The 19,655-nt window shown below is 39.4% G+C and overlaps 1 protein-coding gene across 3 annotated transcripts in view; it reads right to left on the reverse strand.

Annotated features, from left to right (window-relative positions):
- EDA2R (ectodysplasin A2 receptor) overlaps window positions 1–8,290 on the reverse strand; it is a 98,643-nt gene extending 90,353 nt beyond the window's left edge. For all 3 annotated transcript variants that reach the window (XR_011446147.1, XR_011446146.1, XM_070290267.1), the window contains exon 1: window positions 8,086–8,290. The gene's annotated coding sequence lies outside the window, so the exon portion shown is untranslated. The remainder of the gene's footprint in view (window positions 1–8,085) is intronic.
- Between the last annotated feature and the right edge of the window lie 11,365 nt (window positions 8,291–19,655).

Raw genomic sequence — 19,655 nt, forward strand, 5'->3', positions numbered from 1 at the left:
GGTATATAACATTGTGGTTTTCTTTTTTTATTCTTTTTAAAATATAAATTTATTTATTTTAATTGGAGGTTAATTACTTCACAATATTGTATTGGTTTTGCCATACATCAACATGAATCCACCACAGGTATACATGAATTCCCCATCCTGAACCCCCCTCCCTCCTCCCTCCCCGTACCACCCCTCTGGGTCGTCCCATTGCACCAGCCCCAAGTATCCAGTATCATGCATCGAACCCGGACTGGTGATTCGTTTCACAGGTAATTTAAGACTTATGATTATGACATGCTTTCCAAGGCAGTATTGAACTCTAAAATAGGGAATGGAGGTCCTCCCAGGCTGTCACTTAAATTTACTATTTCCTCAGTAATCTTATAGGGACAAAAATATTTTCTGAACATTCATCTGTTCTTTAAAGAATGACTAGATAGGTTTTCTGCTCAATCCCTAGTAGATAAGGGCCAGGATAAAGATGGTAGCAATAGGAGCAAAAAGGAAGTGATGATGGGAGATACGGATCTTACAAGGAAAGTCCATAGGACCCTACAATTACATGGACGTGAGAATCGGGAGAAAGACATAAGTCAGAGAAGATTCTAAAGGTTTCTGCCTGGGAAGCCAGGATATCCTCGGGACCACAAAGAGTGTGAAAGGGGAGTTCCTTTTTAGTTACACAAACAAACAAACAAACAACAACATACTTAATATTGAGTTGTTTTAAGTTTGGAAAGTTGGAGTGAACAAAGGAAAATGTTAGTGGTGGTGCCCAACAGGCAATTAACATATGTAGAACATAAGTTAGGGCTAGAAATAAGTCAAATGCATAAAAATACCAGCTCAGTTCATGGATGCACATCAGAATTATCTGGGGTACTTTAAAACATAGGGCTTCTCTGTTGGCTCAGATGGTAAAGAGTCTGCCTGCAATGCAGGAAACCTAGGTTTGATCCCTGGGTCAGGAAGATTCCCTGGGGAAGGGAATGGCTATATGCTCTAGTGTTCTTACCTGGAGAATTCCACAGACAGAGGAGCCTGGCAGACAACAGTCCATGGGTCAGAAAGAGTCGGACACAACTGAGCAACTAACACTTTCACTTTTAAAACATACTTAAACCTTAGATGAATTAAATAAAAAAACAAACTTTTGGAGGGTTAAGCAACATTGGCCTAAGTAAATCACAACAGAGGCTTGATGAGCTAAGAAAAATGTTAAGAACGAAACACTAATGGACATCTGTATTTGAAGCTGGAAGAAGAAGAATAGCCAGCAGCAACCAAGAAGGGGAATCCAGGGAAGAAAGAATAGAACCTGGATGGGATATTACAAGACAAAGTTTTAAGAAGTAATAGATAAGCAATAGTGTCAGCTGTTGGTACAGGTAGGTGAAGGAGCATCAGTATGTGACAAAAGTAGATTGTCTTTTAATATTCAAATATATCACAATATGTGCATGGAATAGAAATAATTCAGAGACCACAGGTGGTTGTTACAGTTTTTATCAAGCTTCTCTTTTCATTTACAAAGTGGTTGAAGTATTTCAACTGTTAGTGATAGCAATGTTTGGTCCAGTACTGTTGATTAGTATATCAACAGAGGAGAATAAAAAGAGCTAACAAAGTTCAAGATGTCACAAATATTTACCTTGTTTTTTATTCCAGTGTACAGAGCAACAGATAATGACTCAGCAAGAATAAAGATGTTGGGGTAGAAAAATAAAAGAAAATTTTATTAAAAACAATTGTCACTGTACAGATAGAATTAATATCCAATGGGGCAATTCTAATTCAGCCAAAAGCAAATGTTAACCATGTGAGTTAAAATCTTTCTCTTTCAAAACATGTGAAAATACAAAAATAAACTCAAAATGGATTAAAGATCTAAATGTAAGATCAGAAACTATAAAACTCCTAGAGGAGAATATAGGCAAAACACTCTCAGAAATAAATCACAGCAGGATCCTCTATGATCCACCTCCCAGAATTCTGGAAATAAAAGCAAAAATAAACAAATGGGATCTAATTAAAATTAAAAGCTTCTGCACAACAAAGGAAAATATAAGCAAGGTGAAAAGACAGCCTTCTGAATGGGAGAAAATAATAGCAAATGAAGCAACTGACAAACAACTAATCTCAAAAATATACAACCAACTTATGCAGCTCAACTCCAGAAAAATAAACGACCCAATCAAAAAATGGGCCAAAGAACTAAATAGACATTTCTCCAAAGAAGACATACGGATGGCTAACAAACACATGAAAAGATGCTCAACATCACTCATTATTAGAGAAATGCAAATCAAAACCACAATGAGGTACCACTTCACACCAGTCAGAATGGCTGCGATCCAAAAATCTGCAAGCAATAAATGCTGGAGAGGGTGTGGAGAAAAGGGAACCCTCCTACACTGTTGGTGGGAATGCAAACTAGTACAGCCACTATGGAGAACAGTGTGGAGATTCCTTAAAAAATTGCAAATAGAACTCCCTTATGACCCAGCAATCCCACTTCTGGGCATACACACCGAGGAAACCAGAATTGAAAGAGACACATGTACCCCAATGTTCATCGCAGCACTGTTTATAATAGCCAGGACATGGAAACAACCTAGATGTCCATCAGCAGATGAATGGATAAGAAAGCTGTGGTACATATACACAATGGAGTATTACTCAGCCGTTAAAAAGAATTCATTTGAATCAGTTCTGATGAGATGGATGAAACTGGAGCCGATTATACAGAGTGAAGTAAGCCAGAAAGAAAAACACCAATACAGTATACTAACACATATATATGGAATTTAGGAAGATGGCAATGACGACCCTGTATGCAAGTCAGGAAAAAAGACACAGATGGGTATAACGGACTTTTGGTCTCAGAGGGAGAGGGAGAGGGTGGGATGATTTGGGAGAATGGGAATTCTAACATGTATACTATCATGTAAGAATTGAATCGCCAGTCCATGTCTGACGTAGGGTGCAGCATGCTTGGGGCTGGTACATGGGGATGACCCAGAGAGATGTTGTGGGGAGGGAGGTGGGAGGGGGGGTCATGTTTGGGAACGCATGTAAGAATTAAAGATTTTAAAATTTAAAAAAAAAAAATAAAATTAATCAAAACATGTGAAAATACACACATCCACAATAGAAAAGCACAAATCTAAAAAAGACAAACATAACTTAAAAGACTCTAAATTGAGGGGAGGGATGCTTAAAAGTATATAAATATATGATTAGTGTCTGGGAACTGCTGAAAAAATTGTTAAAGGGAGTGGGGAAGAGAACAGTGTAGCTAAGAATATGGTGATATAATTAAGACCAGCCATCTTTGGGTTGATTATGAAACATATCCAGTTCAGTTCAGTTCAGTTGCTCAGTCATGTCTGACTCTTTGCGACCCCATGAATCGCAGCACACCAGGCCTCCCTGTCCATCACCAACTCCTGGTGTTCACCCAAATTCATGTCCATTGAGTCGGTGATGCCATCCAACCATCTCATCCTCCGTCATCCCCTACTCCTTCTGTCCTCAATCTTTCCCAGCATATTAGGAAAACATTAATGATTGCTAAAACAGTTTTCCCAAGTATGCGCAAGGGTACAAAAACTAACCTGGATGATATTCAAGGGATAAATGAGATAATGTATGTGAAAGTGCTCTGGAAACTCCAAATTGTGCTACACATATGAGGGTTGCTATGAGTGTTGTTTCTATTCCACCCAGAGGTTGGGAGCAAAGGTCATTGAAGAGAGGCCACAGGCCAGACAAACAACCAATACCCCAAACCACTGCTTTTGTTCCCCGGTGTCCCTAGCCAAAGGGAGTCACATTCACATAATGACCAACACAAGATACTATGAAATTCTGGTATCATTAAAAGCTACTTACATCACCAGCAGTAGGCTTCCCAGGTGGTGCTAGTGATAAAACAAACAAACAAACAAAAAACCCCACCTGCCAATGCAGGAGACTTAAGAGACATGGGTTTGATCCCTGGGTCAGGAAGATCCCCTGGAGGAGGGTGTGGCAACTCACTCCAGTATTCTTACCTGGAGAATCCCCATGGACAGAGAAGCCTAGCAGGCTACAGTCCATAGGGTTGCAAAGAATCAGACACAGCTGAATTGACTGAGCATGCACATGCATGTACGCACACACACACCCCACCAGCAGTACTATGTGACTTCCCAAAGAGGATATACTCTTGACTGAGTTCTCCCAGCGAAAACTGGATTTGTGGTATGATTTTTTTACAGGGTTAGGAACTCGATAAAACTCATTCAAGTGCTCTCATTTCTGATTTTTATTAATGTTCTTTGGTCTTGCCCCATATTCTCACCACCCTGTCCAATTTACCAGACTATCTGGAATAGCTGTATCTCTCTGAAGATGTCAACAAGAACAGTGCTTTTTCTCACAAAGCAATATAAATTCTATCATATGCACTATCTCTTCCTCACAGGTCAGAAATATCCTAAGGAAACAGACATACAAACTGATAAACATTTGCAAGCACAGCTCAGGGCTATTTATCCTCACAATATGAATGGGAGAATCAGTCCATACAGTGAAGCCTGTCTGTACAGGATGAGATATTGATGCCAAAATATTACTTGACTTTTATTTTTTAGGCTGCCTAAGGAAAAGATAGGTGGTGGGATAGTGGGGAAAAGGTGAAACTGATATAACAAGAAGTTCATGATCTCATATGTAAATGCACATCCTATCAAACAATGTTTAGTATCATACAATCTTAGAGTTAGATGGAAATTCAAAAGTCATCTTATTCCCAAATGTCTGTTGCTCAATAAAGAAATGCCATCCATATCTACTTGAACTCCTTTAGTAATAGGCAGGCACGTCAGTTCATCATGGTTTTTTTTTTTCCTCTCATCTTTGGTAACTGGCTAAAACTTCAAACCATCAAATAATTGAAAACATTGTCATGGAATCTCAAAAGGATTCTTTAAGACAACCTAACCTCATTCCCTTGATGATCCAGACAGGGAGACTGAGGCTTATCTAGAAAGTATAGAATTTCTCCTCATTTACATAGCCAGTCAGTGGCAGAGCCAGGACTAGAATTTGAAGCCTCCAAATTTAGGATCTAGTGTCAAAATTAAAACAAAACAAAGCAAAACTGACCTTGGAGTAAGAAAAATCTGGTTTCCAGTTTTTGCTCAGACACTTACTAACTCGATTTCTAGCAAGTTTCATTTTCTTTGGGCCTATTTGGCCACCTGTACAATTAAGACCAGAAAACCTGGACTTTCCCTAGGGGTAAGTAGTCAGCGGTATTATGTATTTGAAAGTATGTGGCACATAGTGGGAATTTAAGAAATAATAAATTACAAAGGAACTTGTCACATTCATCCATCATGTTCCTTTTAGTGTTTCCCATCACTTTGAAGGTACCACCACCACCCCAACTTATATAGCTTAAAATCCCAGAGACTAATTTGACTTGACAGCATGCTATAAGAGTAAGGATGGAAGAGTTTTTGACCTGCGAATGAAAGATGAATGAGAATCTTGTCTTTGGTTTTCAGATCTTTGAGGAACTATCCTGAAGAGACTGAGCAGACTTCTCTGAGTGGCCCCAGAGAGAATGACTAGAACCTCTGGAAGCCACAGGAAGCCTGAGTTTAGCTTAACAAAAGGAAGAACTTTTGCAGAGTCAGGGCTTCCTATGAAGGGAATGGACTCTCTCAGAGATTAGTAAGTACATTCCCTCTGAAAATATTCAGGCAGAAACTAGCAAAGATTTTATAAGGTGTAATAAATTGGAGTGAAAGAAAATTATGATTCATAAAAACCTACTATGCATCAGATATCATGCTAGACATTTTACAAGGGTTACTTCTTTTAATCCTTTCAACAAACCTATGATACGGACACTATTCTCCCTCTAAACAGTTTTGGAGAAATTCATATTTCTCAGTGGGCTTGCTACCTCATAATAAGTGGGTAGTAGGAAAAACGCTTTGCTGTATCAAACTAGTTGGCATTAAATACAGTAGTACTTCATTCCTTGTGTACAAAAATCACACTCCCAGGACCTATTTCTAAATGTCCTATGAGTACTGTTTTGATCCTGGTTGGAAATAAGGAATAATAGATATGCTTAGGATCACAAACAGCAGGTAAGTAGCAGACCCAGAACTTTAATAAGCTGTGTTTAACTCAGAAAGTGGATACCCTTTCTGTTTGTACCATCCACAAAAATGGATGGAATTAGTGGAATACACAACCTTTTAAAGTCTAAACCAACCCCAAAAGATATTGATTCTCTCATTCTTCTTTTTTCAATCTCATGTAATTTGTCAACTTCCAAATTCTGCAGATTCATCTTCTGTGATGTCTTGTTAAATTCATTGCCCCCTTTCCATTCCCATAGTCACCACCTCCAGGGTCTCATTCCCTTTCTGCATCTGGTTTATCTACTTCTCACGTTTTCCTATTCCAGTTAAGGTAGCTCATGTTTACCAGATTATTCTTCCTGAAACACAGATTTGTCTTTTTTCTTTAGCTCAGAAACTTTCAATGATTTTCCAAAGTATGATGAATTAAAGAGAAAATCTAGCCTTCAAAAGTCTTCCATGGTTTGTCATCAATCTACCATGGCAACTTTAACTTCCATTTTCCACCTAATTGTAATCTAAAATCCAGTTCAGCTGGTGTTCTTTTCACAAGCCCAGAGCTTCCCTGACTCCAAACAGTTGTTCTTGTTTTTTTCTCTGCTTGGACTGCTGTCTGTCCTGTTTCCACCTGTTGAAATCCTATCTGTGTTTCATGGCTCATCATAAATAATAATAGTTAACGTTTATAAAGTGCTTATTTTGGTCCAGCCACTGTGCTAAGTGCATGCAATTATTTCACACGGATTATCTAATTTAATCCTCACAGACATTTAATAAAGTAAGCTCTATTATTATCTATGGCTTTAGCCTAGATTAAAACAGAATTCAGAGAGGGTGTAGTAATTATGCTTGATCAATGTCACACAAGTTAATAAATGGTAGGGATGGGATTTGAGTTCAAGTAGTCTGGCTTTGCAGCTCTGAAAGGTGCTAAAAAGTTAAAAAAAAAATCCAAAAACCTTTTCTGATTTTCTCTGGCTCAACTAGATGTGATCCTTATCTGACAATATCAAAACATTCTGACAGGATCTTTAAAGCTTATCTTATTTAATTGCTCTTATACCCATGACGAGGTGCTAGTGGGCACAGACTATGTCTTTAGGCATATGTCTGTCTCATACAGTGTGGCACAGAGTAGGTGCTCAGTGAGTCTGTTATGTTGAATTGGAGGTATGATGGGGTGAAGGAAGGGACTGAATAATTGTGTAGGGGAAGATAACCCAAACTTTCCTGCCTTAGCCACCCTGCATCGTGTGATATTGGTCAAAACTGCCAACATCTATCTAAATCAGATCTTGCAGTCTCTGCTTCCCCAGCGTAGTTTCCTGGCAGGTCTTTTCTTGTCCCCCAGTTCTCACAGCTGCCTTAGCCTTGGCCAATGTTTGAGATAAGGCAGGATCAAAATATCACTGCCCTGGGCTCAGTTTCCAGGAATGAAGGATCAAGTGAAACCCAGCCTGGTGGGTGAGGGTGAAAACTGAAAGCCCCCAAATAGAGCCTACAAGCTCTTTACACAAGCCCCGACTTGCCCAGGGGCCACGTGGGTAGGCCAGCAGCTCAACTTCCTTCGGGATGCTTTACAAATATGATCCGACTCCTCCCTCCCTTCCCTAAGCTCCTAGACTCTTTCTCTTCCTTATCTCCCAACTGCAGATAGGGTGGTTGGATGGTCCAGGCATGTTTCCAAAGGACATAGGGGTGCAGTAAAAGCCTACCCAGGGGAACTGGCTCACCAAGGTCATCAGGGTATTAGTGCAGGTCCCTGGCATCTTACACAGCACTTTCTGAATACAGATGGGTGGGTAGACAGACTGCCACAGGACACCTTCCCAGTAATTCTGACTTGGTAGCATCTTAGCAGGACCATCCTAACATGATCCTGAACTCCCATATCTATGCTCCACAAATCTCAACCACCTTGCCATGCCAGAGAGTGTTCCACACTTACCCTGTAAATGAATGGATGGATGGATCTTGCTCCAGCAACAGAATTCTTGGACAAATGTACCTCAGCACGGGCCAAATATCCCACCAAGCCCCCACTTCTCAGCCCCCAGCATCCATACCACACACTCAGTAGATGAAATCCATGACAGTCAAAGCTCTGCTCTGACTCATTTCATATGTGCAGCAACAACAGCCAGATCTTATTCTCTTTCCTTTCAGGCTACTGCCTACTTCCCCGCCCCCATGAAGCAGCTATTGGATCACTGCAGTGTCTAGGCGTGGCTACACAAAGAAGTTTCACCCCTGACAGGGAGAGTAGGGGAGGAGTTGGGGAAGGGTGGGTGAATAGTGAAAAAGCCCCGCCTTTGGCAAGAACTGGAAAGCTCCAGGGACTAAAGCAGGGAGAAAGGGAATAGAAGCAGGAGAGGTTGTGGAGCTGGTTAAGATCTGTGGTTTCTCTGGAGGACCTGAGTCTTTGTGGCAGAGTGTCACTTCTGTACATAAGCCTCACTCATTCAAGTCGTCCCTTTGCCCACTGCATTATGCTTATTTCCTTACTGTCACTGGATTGTAATCTGTAATAATTTAGTTGATAAATTTGCTTGGTTGTTTAATGTCTGTCATTTCCCTTCCACTAATCAGCAAGCATTATGAGCTAACACTCAATAACAACACTTATGCAACACTTGATATCTTCCAGGCACTCTTCTTAATGTTTTACATATATTAACTAATTTAATCCTCATAATTACTCTAGTTTGGTTGACAATTTAGAGATAAGAAAACTGAGGCATAGTCTGATTGCCCAATGTCAAACAGCTAGTAAGTGACAGAGCTGGGAAGGAGACTGGTATATAGAAGAAGGAATAAATAAATTAACTAGAGAACCAGGGGTAAAGGACAGAATGGAAGAGGTCAGAAAGACTTTGAATATGTTTAAGTTGAGTAGCCACAGAGCCCCACAGGATGAAGAAATGTGAGTTGGCAGCAAGAGGACCTTTAGCCTGGGGGCACTCTCCCACAGACACATCTTTGCTGTCTTTTAGCTTTTAAACACAAGTCCTTTCCAGCTAAGATGGGAACATTCTTCAAGGTCAGAGTTAGGGGACTTTCAACAACCCTAGCCTCAAGAGCTCAAGATCCTCCCTTCCTCCCTTCCCTATAAACCATGCCTCATTTTTTTGTACTTTGTTTTTTATTATTTTTTTAAATTATTGGAGTATAGTTAATTTACAATGTTGTGTTAGTTTCTGCTGTACAGCAAAGTGAATCAGTTATACATATACATATATCCACTCTTTTTTAGTCTTTTCCCATGTAGGCCATTACAGAGTACTGAATAGCATTCCCTGTGGAACTCTAATAAGTAGGTCCTTATTAGTTATCTATTTTATATATAATAGTGTATATATGTCAGTCTCAATCACCCAGTTTATCCCTCCCTCCTCTTACACTCTGATAGCCATAAATTTGTTTTCTACATGTGTAATTTTACTTCTGTTTTGTAGATAAATTAGTTTGTTCCCATTTTTAGATTCTGCATATAAGTAATATCATATGACATTTGTCTTTCTCTATCTCTGACTTAGACTTCACTCAGTAGAACCAAGACTCCATTAAAAACTACTGCCTCACTGGTATCATTATTATTTACCTTCCTCTTTGTGCTCAACCTTTCTACTCACAAAACATACTCTTCTTCTCACTAAAAAGTAAAATCTTCTACCACACTGCCTCCCCCTCAAATAATAGCTTCATCTCTCTTTCTTTCTCAGCCAAATTTCTGACTAAAGGAGTCTTCACTCACTGTTTCCATGTCTTCACTTTCCATTAGCTTCCCAATTTATTGTAATCTGGCTTCTAGCCCAATGCTCTTTCCCTGAGGTCACAAATGACCTTTATACTTTCACATTTTAGAAAACATTTTCACTCATTTTCTTATTTATTTATTTATTTATTTTTTCAGTATCAGCCACCCTTTTCTTTGGGAAACATTACTTCTTGTGTTGGAAAACATGGTCATCTCCTGGTTTCCTCTGTTTCTTTAGCCCTTCTCAGATTATGTCACTGGATATTCTCCAGTGATATAATATTGGCAGTGCTGGGACTCTGACAACACTTTATACATACAATCTCATATATCCCACAGAACAACTCTTTGAAGTATTATTTTCCTTATTTTATGCATGTGGAAACTCAAGATAGACAATTTAACTGAATAGTCCAAGGGCGCACAGCAAGTACAAGCTTAATCCAGAATTATAACCAGAACCTGACTCTAAGCATGCTACATCATGCTGTCTTGCTCCAATGAGTAAGGACAGGGCACAATATAATGTCTCTGGAATCTAAATTGGGATTCCCAGAACTGCCACTTAAAATTTGCATGCTGTGTCATCTTAGGCAAGTACTTCAATCTCTCAGAGATTCTGTTTCCCTATCTATAAAATATGGAAAGAAACAAGGTTAGAAGATTTGAGAATATTTATAGACTTTCTAATCCAGTTCCAGACACAGGAACTCAATAACTGGAACCTGTTAGAATGACAGTGATAATACTATGTCTATAATTATTAATCTTTTCCCTCTATTTTTTTTCTACCTTTTATTATTATTTTAACCTTATTAGTCTACTCTCTTGTCACTAGTTTCTAACTTTATTTGTTTTTTTTTCCTGATTCAATCCTCCTCTGACAGAATGTAATTTCAACTGAGGAAATTAGTCAAACCCCTGTGTTTTCCCTACACACTACCTTCTTAGGCCTAGGACTGGAAGTTCAGCACACAGTGACCAGAAGGCTGTATAACTCTATTTTACACATGTATTTGCTAATAATATTACTTTAAAACAACAGGTAGCATAGTCCTCTAGAATTCTTTATAAATGTATTTCCTTTAATTCTTATAACTATGGGAAGGTGCCATTATTATTATTATGCCAATTTATTAATTGGAACCTGGAAAAGGAAATGGCAATCCACTCCAGTATCCTTGCCTGGAAAATCCCATGGACAGAGGAGCCTGGCAGGCTATAGTACATGAGGTCACAAAAGATTCGGATACAACTTGGTAACTAAACAACAGCAACACTAATTGGAAACGCAAGAAATGCCATCTCTTGCATGTGTACTATATGCAGGGACTGAGATAGGCAGTTTATATGTTATCTCACTAACCCTTCTAGAGCACATCCAAGATCTGAGGATTATTATCTCTATCTTAAAAATGAAAAAAAAAAAAAGGAATATATAAAACATTAAGTGACATCCAAATGAGCACAGAATTGCTAAGCAGAGGTGTTGAGATTTGAACTCTTTTTACTATACCATGCAACTTCTCACCTACTGTCAGCCTTGTGGGGATAGAAAACTGTCACTGGAAATGGGAAAATAAAAAAGATTTAGATATTTCATTCTAAAGCTCTACTTATAGGATGAGGGCCATAGTAATTTGAAGCAGCATTTCTGCAAAATATTAGGATTGCTTAGCTCAGCTCAGTTTCAAAATGAATCCACAGCATGATATGCTTGTCACATAAATAAACACATAAGAAAACAATAAATAAATGCATAAATAGGAAAAAGAATGACGCTATTGTGACAACACTAAGGGATACACAATCATAAAAGATTAATAATCATATAAGGGATTTATTTTCTGCTTCTGTTAGGTCCATACCATTTCTGTCCTTTATCGAGCCCATCTTTGCATGAAATGTTCCCTTGGTTTCTCTAATTTTCTTGAAGAGATCTCTAGTCTTTCCCATTTTGTTGTTTTCCTCTATTTTTTTTTTTTGCATGGAACAACAGACTGGTTTCAAATAGGAAAAGGAGTATGTCAAGGCTGTATATTGTCACCTTGCTTACTTAAATTATATGCAGAGTACATCATGAGAAATGCTGGGCTAGAAGAAGCACAAGCTGGAATCAATATTGCTGGGAGAAATATCAATAACCTCAGATATGCAGATGATACAACCCTTATGGCAGAAAGTGAAGAGGAACTAAAAAGCCTCTTGATGAAAGTGAAAGAGGAGAGTGAAAAAGTTGGCTTAAAGCTCAACATTCAGAAAATGTAGATCATGGCATCCAGTCCCATCATTTCATGGGAAATAGATGGGGAAACAGTGGAAACAGTATCAGACTTTATTTTTTTGGGCTCCAAAATCACTGCAGATGGTGACTGCAGCCATGAAATTAAAAGACACTTACTCCTTGGAAGAAAAGTTATGATCAACCTAGATATCATATTCAAAAGCAGAGACATTACTTTGCCAACTAAGGTCTATCTAGTCAAGGCTACGGTTTTTCCAGTAGTCATGTATGGATGTGAGAGTTGGACTGTGAAGAAGGCTGAGCACCGAAGAATGATGCTTTCGAACTGTGATGTTGGAGAAGACTCTTGAGAGTCCCTTGGACTGCAAGGAGATTCAACCAGTCCATTCTGAAGGAGATCAACCCTGGGATTTCTTTGGAAGGAATGATGCTAAAGCTGAAACTCCAGTACTTTGGCCACCTCATGTGAAGAGTTGACCCATTGGAAAAGACTTTGATGCTGGGAGAGATTGGGGGCAGGAGGAGAAGAGGACGACAGAGGATGAGATGGCTGGATGGCATCACTGACTCGATGGACATGAGTTTGAGTGAACTCTGGGTGTTGGTGATGGACAGGGAGGCCTGGCGTGCTGTGATTCATGGGGTCACAATGAGTCGGACACAACTGAGCGACTGAACTGAACTGAAGGGATTTATCTAGTATCCGGAGAGCAGGTTCTAAAATTCTTATTCTTAGCATTGGTGAGACATCCAGATACCCAGGCATTGCTACATCCCACACCCCACTATGTTTGGTTTGAGAAGACTCAAGACTTGGTCACTTTCAATATCTGAAGGGAAAGGCTGTCACAGGGTAGAAGGTTTACATGAGGTTTGTATCTTAAGAGGGCAAAGTGAGGACCTATGGGTATAATGTACAGGCAGACAGATTTATACTCAGTATAAAGTATGGTTTTCTAATAATCACAATGAAGGATCAAGTCAGTCTTCAGGGCTCCAGATAACAGTCTCTCCCATTTATCTTCACTAATATAATGTTACCAGCCTGGAGCTGAGCAGCTATGGTTATTTTCTTTAGTGTCTGCCTCCTGTCTGGATTTGGAGTGATTCCACCAGGGGAGAGTTTAGACCCAAGATTGCCCTCCATCCAACCACCTCTCAAGACTCTCCCTAGTAGGATCTTGTGAACTTTGGCTGTGTTTGCATTCAGTGAGGTGCAAGTTGGCCCCTTATGAGAAAGTTCAATGCTAACCAGGCAGGCTGGAGGAGGAAGTGGATGCAAGCTTAGCTATAGAATCTATAGGCAGTGTTACTACTAATTCTCAGGGAGTAGGTCTCTCCAGAAATATCCCTAGAAACCATTCAGCACCTAAGAATGAGGTGAAGGCAGTTAGAGGGCCTGGACTTAGAGATAGGGGTAGGGCAAAGAGAAGAAGTTACCAGAAAAAATAAGGATTCTTAAGTTCTCCATATTGCTCCTAAGCTACTATCAGGCCCTGTTCTAAGTGCTTTATGTGTCTTAACTAATTTATAACAGCTGTATGAGATAGGTATCATGATTATCATCCTTAATTTTCAGATGAGAAAACAATATATAGAGAGGCCAAGGAACTTGTTCATGGTAATGCAGCCAGAAAACAGCAATGGATTCCAGAACTCTCACTCAGGTCTCTGGCAGCAGAATCATTACATGGAAAATTTTTTGTGTTCTTTTTTTTAAAATGGAAATTCTCTAACCCTAACCCAGATCTAATGAATCAGAAGTTTCCAGGGATAGGGCCAGAAATCTGTGTTTTAACAAGCTGTCCAAGGTAATTCTGATGCCCACTTAAGTTTGAACACCACTGTTCTAATGCACTAAATGAAATAACTTCTCTCCTTCCCAATTAGAAGCTCTTCCTCTCTTCCCTGCACAACTATTCTAAATTTATACAGTTTCCCTAAAGTCCCTACTTTGGCATCTTATTATCAGTCCAGAAAAATGGACCCCTACCCTTATCATCAAGAAAACAGATGCTATTAGGTATGAACCCTTCCATCACTTTCCCTTATGCCAGTAAGTTTTTTCTCCACCTACCCTGGCTTTTCCTCTTGGTGGAGAGGAGAGAGAATGAGCCTAAACTCTCCTGTTCCCTATGCACCCTGCTTTTTTAACCTCTTTTCCACAGGTACTTTTATTGTTCACCTTTCCTCTTGTGGCCAGTCACTCTACCCACAAACATATTTGTACCACAGCTTTCTTATCCATTCATCTGCTGATAGAAATCTAGGTTGCTTCCATGTCCTGGCTATTATAAACAGTGCTGTGATGAACATTGGGGTACATGTGTCTCTTTCAATTTTGGTTTGCTTGGTGTGTATGCCCAACAGAGGGATTGCTGGGTCATAAAGCAGTTTTATTTCCAGTTTTTTTAAGGAATCTCCACACTGTTCTCCATAGTGGCTGTACTAGTTTGCATTCCCACCAACAGTGTAAGAGGGAGTATTACTCAGCCATTAAAAAGAAGACATTTGAATCAGTTCTAATGAGGTGGATGAAACTGGAGCCGATTATACGGAGTGAAGTAAGCCAGAAAGAAAAACACCAGTACAGTATACTAACACATATATATGGAATTTAGAAAGATGGTAACAATAACCCTGTATGTGAGACAGCAAAAGAGACACAGTTGTATAGAACAGACTTTTGGACTCTGTGGGAAAGGGAGAGGGTGGGATGATTTGGGAGAATAGTATTGAAACATGTATAATATCATGTAAGAAACGAATCGCCAGTCTAGGTTTGATGCAGGATACAGGATGCTTGGGGCTGGTGCACTGGGATGACCCAGAGAGATGGTATGAGGAGGGAGGAGGGAGGAGGGAGGGGGGTTCAGGATTGGGAACTCATGTACACCTGTGGGAGATTCATGTTGATGTATGGCAAAACCAATACAGTATTGTAAAGTAAAATAAAGTGTAAAAATGAAAAAACATATTTGAATTCCTCCCATTGGTGGGGGGCAGGAATCCTTTTCTCTTGATTTCTTCATGATTTACTATGCCTCTGGGTTTATTTCAAGAGACTTCAAGGTTCTCCAGCAATAACCCCATGCCTACTTTCACTCAACCACTTCCCTCAACTTCCCTTTAATAACCTTTTTCTCCTTAATCCCCAGCCCTCCATCTATGGAGAAGCAGTTTCACTAAGCTAAGAGGTTCATCCACCTGATCCACCTAGAAATCAATCTTCAGCCCCAGAACATCATTAGTTATCACATCACCCCCTGCTGGGGAGGCTCCACACTTAAGAAATGAGAAGATTCCACCCACTTCTATCACTCAGTTCAGTTCAGTCGCTCAGTCATGTCTGACTCTTTGCGACCCCATGAACTTCAGCACGCCAGGCCTCCCTGTCCATCACCAACTCCCAGAGTCCACCCAAACCCATGTCCATTGAGTCAGTGATGCCATCCAACCATCTCATCCTCTGTCATCCCCTTCTTCTCCTGCCCTCAATCTTTCCCAGCATCAGGGGCTTTGCAAATGAGTCAGCTCTCCGCATCAGGTGGCCAAAGTATTGGAATTTCAGCTTCAACATCAGTCCTTGCAAAGAACACCCAGGACTGATCTCCTTTAGGATGAACTGGTTGGATCTCCTTGCAGTTCCAAAAATCTACATGACAGCGTCCCACTGCATATGGCATAAAATTTGAATCTTTTAATGTATAATGTTGGTTTGGACTTGGATGAAACTGTTAAGAAATAGTTGGATTTTGTATTTACTTTAAAGGTAAGATTTAGATTATTTTCTATTGAAGTGGGTATGGGCAGTGTGCAAAGAAAAGTAGGATTTGATGGATTCCTAGGTTCTAGGCTGAACAACTGGATGCATATTGACAACACTTATTTAGTTGAGAAGACTGGCAGAGAAGCAGTTTTATGGAGGTAGAGAATCAAGTATGTGGTTTTGGGCATATTAAATCTATATTTTTCAAAATAGTGATAATTGCAATTGATAATTTTGCCTTTTTAAAATTAATTTTAATGGAGTATAGTTGATATATAATGTTGCATTAGTTTCTGCTGTACAGCAAAGTGAATCAGCTATGTATATACATATATCCACTATTTCAAAAATTCTTTTCCCGTATAAGATATTACAGAGTATTAAGTAGAGTCCCCTCTACTGTTCAGTAGGTTCTTATTAGTTATCTACTATATATATAGTAGTGTACATATGTCAATCACAATCTCCCAGTTTATCTATCCCTCCCCTCCCCCAACCTCATTAAACCCTGGTAACCATAAGTTCATTTTAAAATCTGTAACTCTATTTTGATTTTGTAAATAAGTTAATTTGTTCCCTTTGTTTAGATTCCACATATAAGCAATATCATATGATATTTATCTGTCTGAATATGTCACTCAGAATGACAATCTCTAGGTCCATCCATGTAATTGTAAACAATGTTATTTCATTCTTTTTATCACTGATATTACAACATCTTCTTTTATCCATTCCTCTGTTGATGTACATTTAGATTGCTTTCATGTCCTGGCTATTGTAAATAGTGCTGCAATGAACTTTCAGGTGCATATATATTTTTGAATTATGGTTTTCTGCAGATATATGCCGAGGAGTGGGATCACCAAAGAATATGGTAGTTCAATTTTTAATTTTTTAAGGTACCTCCATCAATTCAGTTCAGTTGCTCAGTCGTGTCCAACTCTTTGTGACCCCATGAATTGCAGCACACCAGGCCTCCCTGTCCATCACCACCACCCAGAGTTCACTCAAACTCATGCCCATCGAGTGGATGATGCCATCAGGCCATCTCATTCTCTGTCGTCCCCTTCTCCTCCTGCCCCCAATCCCTCCCAGCATCAGAGTCTTTTCCAATGAGTCAACTCTTCTCATCAGGTGGCCAAAGTATTGGGTTTTAGCTTTAGCATCATTCCTTCCAAAGAAATCCCAGGGCTGATCTCCTTCAGAATGGACTGGTTGAATCTCCTTGCAGTCCAAAGGACTCTCAAGAGTCTTCTCCAACACCACAGTTCAAAAGCATCAATTCTTCTGCACTCAGCTTTCTTCACAGTCCAACTCTCACATCCATACATGACTACTGGAAAAACCATAGCCTTGACTAGATGGACCTTTGTTGGCAAGGTAATGTCTCTGCTTTTTAATATGCTATCTAGGTTGGTCTACTGTTCCCCATAGTGGTTGTACCAGTTTACATTCCCACCAACAGTGTAGGAAGGTTCCCTTTATTCCACACTCACTTCAGCATTTACTGTTTGTAGAGTTTTTGATAATGGGCATTCTGACTGGTGTGAGGTGATACCTTAATGAGGTATTGATTTGCATTCCTATAATAATTAGTGATGTTGAGCTTTTCTTTTTCATGTACTTTTTAGCCATCTGCATGCCTTCCTTGGAGAAATGGATCCTTTGTTCATTTTTTGACTGAGTTGTTTGTTTTTTTTAGATATTGAGTTTTGTGAGCTGCCTTTATATTTTGGAGACTAATCCCTTGTTGGTTGCTTCATTTGTAATATTTTCTCCCATTCTGAGGGTTGTTTGTTGTTTTGTTTATGGTTGCTTTTACTGTGTAAAAGCTTTTAGGTTTAATTATATTCCATATGTTTATTCTTAGTTTTTAATTTTAATTACTATAGGAGAAAGATCAAAAAAAGACCTTGCTGCAATTCATGTCAAAGCATGTTCTGCCTGTTTTTCTTTAAGAGTTTTATAGTGTCAGACCTTACATTTATGTCTTTAATCCATTTTGAGTTTGTTTTGTGTGTGGTATTAGAGACTGTTGTGTTTTCATTCCTTTACATATAGCTGTCCAGTTTTCTCAGCACTGCTTATTGAAGAGACTGTCTTTTCTCCACTGCAGATTGATGCCACCTTCGTCAAAGATTAGGTGACCATTGATGCATAGGATTATTTCTCAGCTTTCTATCCTGTTCCATTGATCAATATTTCTGTTTTTGTGTCAGAAATACTGTTTGTGCCATACTGTTTTGATTACTGTAGCTTTGTAGTATAGTTTGAAGTCAGGGAGTCTGATTCCGTCAGCTCCATTTTTCTTTCTCAAAATTGTTTTGGCTATTTGAGGTCTTTTGTGTTTCCATACAAATTGTCAAATATTTTATTCTAATTCTGTGGAAAATGTCACTGGTAATTTGATAGGGATAGCATTGAACCTGTGGATTGCTTTGGGTAGTGAAAGGTTGTTGTTGAATCATGACACCAGGATTCTTGGCCCCCAGAGGAGAAGAATTCAATCTGGGGCCAGAGATGAGGCTTGATGACTCAGAGCTTTTGTGTAATAAAGTTTTATTAAAGTATAAAGGAGATAGCGAAAGCTTCTGACACAGGTATCAGAAGGGGGCAGAAAGAGTGCCCCCCTGCTAGTCTTCAGCTTGATGTTATATAGTCACTAGCAGTCTGTTAATGAAAGAAAGGAATGTCTTAAACTCAGAATGGCACCAGGCCCCTCACCCATAAGATGCATTTTGGGATAATCTTGGCACCAAATGGTTCATCTGGGGCCATAAAATGATTAACTTGAATCTTGAAGAAGGGCTGATCACCATACAAATAGTTTCATTTATATAGATTAGAGGAACAATATCTGAGCATAACACACTGGTTTATCAAGTAGGTTCTGAGCCAAAAGGCAAAATCGACTTGAAGACAGAGTTTGGGTTAAATGCATAGTACATTAGCATTCAGGCTGGTTTTAGAAAAGGCAGAGGAACCAGAGATCAAATTGCCAACATCCGCTGGATCATGGAAAAAGCAAGAAAGTTCCAGAAAAACATCTATTTCTGCTTTATTGACTATGCCAAAGCCTTTGACTGTGTGGATCACAAGAAACTATGGAAAATTCTGAAATAGATGGGCATACCATATCACCTAACCTGCCTCTTGAGAAATCTGTATGCAGGTAAGGAAGAAACAATTAGAACTGGACATGGAACAACACACTGGTTCCAAATAGGAAAAGGAGCATGTCAAGGCTGTATATTGTCACCCTGCTTATTTAACTTATATGCAGAGTACATCATGAGAAACGCTGGGCTGGAAGAAACACAAGCTGGAATCAAGATTGCTGGGAGAAATATCAATAACCTCAGATATGCAGATGACACTGCCCTTATGGCAGAAAGTGAAGAGAAGCAAAAAAGCCTCTTGATGAAAGTGAAAGAGGAGAGTGAAAAAGTTGGCTTAAAGCTCAACATTCAGAAAACGAAGATCATGGCATCCGGTCCCATCACTTCATGGGAAATAGATGGGGAAACGGTGGAAACAGCATCAGACATTATTTTTTGGGGCTCCAAAATCACTGCAGATGGTGACTGCAGCCATGAAATTAAAAGACGCTTACTCCTTGGAAGAAAAGTTATGACCAACCTAGATAGTATATTCAAAAGCAGAGACATTACTTTACCGACTAAGGTCCATCTAGTCAAGGCTATGGTTTTTCCTGTGGTCATGTATGGATGTGAGAGTTGGACTGTG

The sequence above is a fragment of the Ovis canadensis genome, chromosome X (assembly GCF_042477335.2).
Source record: "Ovis canadensis isolate MfBH-ARS-UI-01 breed Bighorn chromosome X, ARS-UI_OviCan_v2, whole genome shotgun sequence".
NCBI lineage: Eukaryota > Metazoa > Chordata > Mammalia > Artiodactyla > Bovidae > Ovis > Ovis canadensis.